Source organism: Scyliorhinus torazame, chromosome 14 (genome assembly GCF_047496885.1).
Source record: "Scyliorhinus torazame isolate Kashiwa2021f chromosome 14, sScyTor2.1, whole genome shotgun sequence".
Classification (NCBI taxonomy): domain Eukaryota; kingdom Metazoa; phylum Chordata; class Chondrichthyes; order Carcharhiniformes; family Scyliorhinidae; genus Scyliorhinus; species Scyliorhinus torazame.
In genome coordinates, this window is record NC_092720.1 from 223921699 (window position 1) to 223925438 (window position 3740).

Sequence of the window (3740 nt, forward strand, 5' to 3'; positions counted from 1 at the left end):
AACCCAGGGAAACCGGGTGCTAACGGCCACAGAAACCCAGGGAAACCGGGTGCTAATGGCCACAGAAACCAAGGGAACAGAGTGCTAATGGCCACAGAAACCCAGGGAAACCGGGTGCTAATGGCCACAGAAACCCAGGGAACAGAGTGATAATGGCCACAGAAACCCAGGGAAACCGGGTGCTAATGGCCACAGAAACCCAGGGAAACCGGGTGCTAATGGCCACAGAAACCCAGGGAAACCAGGTGCTAATGGCCACAGAAACCCAGGGAAACCGGGTGCTAACGGCCACAGAAACCCAGGGAAACCGGGTGCTAATGGCCACAGAAACCCAGGGAAACCGGGTGCTAATGGCCACAGAAACCCAGGGGAAAGATTGCTAATGGCCACAGAAACCGAGGGAACAGAGTGCTAATGGCCACAGAAACCAAGGGAACAGAGTGCTAATGGCCACAGAAACCAAGGGAACAGAGTGCTAATGGCCACAGAAACAGAGGGAACAGGGTGCTAATGGCCACAGAAACCCAGGGAAACCGGGTGCTAATGGCCACAGAAACCCAGGGAACAGAGTGATAATGGCCACAGAAACCCAGGGAAACCGGGTGCTAATGGCCACAGAAACCCAGGGAAACCGGGTGCTAATGGCCACAGAAACCCAGGGAACAGAGTGATAATGGCCACAGAAACCCAGGGAAACCAGGTGCTAATGGCCACGGAAACCCAGGGAAACCGGGTGCTAATGGCCACGGAAACCCAGGGAAACCGGGTGCTAATGGCCACGGAAACCCAGGGAAACGGGGTGCTAATGGCCACAGAAACCCAGGGAAACCGGGTGCTAATGGCCACAGAAACCAAGGGAACAGAGTGCTAATGGCCACAGAAACAGAGGGAACAGGGTGCTAATGGCCACTGAAACAAGGGAAAAGAGTGTTAATGGCCACAGAAACCAAGGGAACAGAGTCCTAATGGCCACAGAAACCAAGGGAACAGAGTGCTAATGGCCAAAGAAACAGAGGGAACAGGGTGCTAATGGCCACAGAAACCCAGGGAAAAGAGTGTTAATGGCCACAGAAACCCAGGGAAACCGGGTGCTAATGGCCACAGAAACCCAGGGAACAGAGTGATAATGGCCACAGAAACCCAGGGAAATCAGGTGCTAATGGCCACAGAAACCAGGGGAAAGAGTGTTAATGGCCACAAAAACCGAGGGAACAGAGTGCTAATGGCCACAGAAACCAAGGGAACAGAGTGCTAATGGCCACAGAAACAGAGGGAACAGGGTGCTAATGGCCACTGAAACCAAGGGAAAAGAGTGTTAATGGCCACAGAAACCAAGGGAACAGAGTCCTAATGGCCACAGAAACCAAGGGAACAGAGTGCTAATGGCCAAAGAAACAGAGGGAACAGGGTGCTAATGGCCACAGAAACCCAGGGAAAAGAGTGTTAATGGCCACAGAAACCAAGGGAACAGAGTCCTAATGGCCACAGAAACCAAGGGAACAGAGTGCTAATGGCCAAAGAAACAGAGGGAACAGGGTGCTAATGGCCACTGAAACCAAGGGAAAAGAGTGTTAATGGCCACAGAAACCAAGGGAACAGAGTGTTAATGGCCACAGAAACCAAGGGGAAAGAGTGTTAATGGCCACAGAAACCAAGGGGAAAGAGTGTTAATGGCCACAGAAACCAAGGGAAAAGAGTGTTAAAGGCCACAGAAACCAAGGGAACAGAGTGTTAATGGCCACAGAAACCAAGGGGAAAGAGTGTTAATGGCCACAGAAACCAAGGGAACAGAGTGTTAATGGCCACAGAAACCAAGGGAACAGGGTGCTAATGGCCACTGAAACCAAGGGAAAAGAGTGTTAATGGCCACAGAAACCAAGGGAACAGAGTGTTAATGGCCACAGAAACCAAGGGAACAGAGTGTTAATGGCCACAGAAACCAAGGGGAAAGAGTGTTAATGGCCACAGAAACCAAGGGGAAAGAGTGTTAATGGCAGTCCCCGGAGAGAACAAAAGGTGTGAAAGGCCAAACAGCAGAGAAACTAACATCAGAGGGTAAACTGTGACAGATGTAGATGTGGGGGAGGGGAAGGGGGAAACAAAGGGGAGAAAGGGTAAGGAAAGGTGGATAAGATGGGGGGGGTGGGAAATATATATAAAGAAAGACAAGAAAGAAAGAAAAGGTAAAAGACAATTCAAATGAAATAGAGTGAAAACAGGGATCGAGGTAGAGTAGAACTAATCATCTGAAGTTGTTGAATTCGATGTTGAGACCGGAAGGCTGTTGCGTGCCTAACCGGAAGATGAGATGTTGTTCCTCCAGTTTGCGTTGAGCTTCACTGGAACATTGCAGCAGGCCAAGAACAGACATGTGGGCCTGGGAGCAGGGTCTTGTGCTAAAATGGCAAGCAACGGGAAGGTCAGGGGCCTGAATGCACACAGACCGAAGGTGCTCAGCAAAGCGACCACCCAGTCTGCGTCTGGTCTCTCCGATATTGAGACCACATTGGGAGCAGCGAATGCAATAGACCAAATTGGAAGAGATGCAAGTGAAATGCTGCTTAACCTGGAATGAGTGTTTTGGGCCTGGGATGTTAAGCATGGAAGAGGTAAAGGGGCAGGTGTTACACCTTCTGCGATTGCACGGGAAGGTGCCATGGGTGACGGGAGAGATGTTGGGAGTGGTGGAGGAGTGGACTAGATTATCTCAGAGAGAGCGGTCTCTGCGAAATGCTGACAGAGGAAAGGGAAGATGTGTTTGGTGGTGGCATCATGCTGGAGTTGGTGAAAAAGGCGGAGGATTATGCTTTGCATACGGAGGCTGGTGGGGTGAAATGTGAGAACGAGGGGGACTCTATCCTTGTTCTGGGAGGGAGGGGAGGGGGTGAGGGTAGTGGCGCGGGAGATGGACCGCACACTGTTGAGGGCCCTGTCTACAACTGTAGGTGGGAAATTACGGTCGAGGAAGAAGGAACATTTTGGAAGCTCCATTTTGGAAAGTGGCATCATCGGAACAAATGCGACGGAGGCGAAGGAGCTGAGAGAAAGGGATGGAGTCCTTACAGGGTGTAGGATGCGAAGTGCTGTAGCCCAGATAGCTGTGGGAGTCAGTGGGCTTGTAGTGGATATTAGTGGACAGTCAAATCTCTCTCTCTCTCCCACACACTCACACACACACCCTGTGCCGTCATTGCTGGCATCTCTCGTTGTTTCGTCTCTTGTTTTCTGACAGATCGACCTTTTGTCTCCTGCAGGTGAGACCCTGATGTGCTACACTTGCATCTTCCCCTCCTTGACAAAGAGAGATTGCCTGAAATTCCCACGCATGTGCCTTCCAACTGAGACCTGCTTACTCAGCAAAGCGGTAGGAAAGAAAGGTAAATCCTAACCAGGTCTTAAAATATCTGCCTCAGTGTCCCACCCAGTCCCAGAGGGGGAAAGGACAGTGTCTGACCCCCACCCAGTCCCAGTGGGGGAAAGGACAGTGTCTGACCCACTGTCCCACCCAGTCCCAGAGGGGGAAAGGACAGTGTCTGACCCACTGTCCCACCCAGTCCCCGAGGGGGAAAGGACAGTGTCTGACCCCCACCCAGTCCCCGAGGGGGAAAGGACAGTGTCTGACCCCCACCCAGTCCCAGAGGGGGAAAGGACAGTGTCTGACCCCCACCCAGTCCCAGAGGGGGAAAGGACAGTGTCTGACCCACTGTCCCACCCAGTCCCAGAGGGGGAAAGGACAGTGT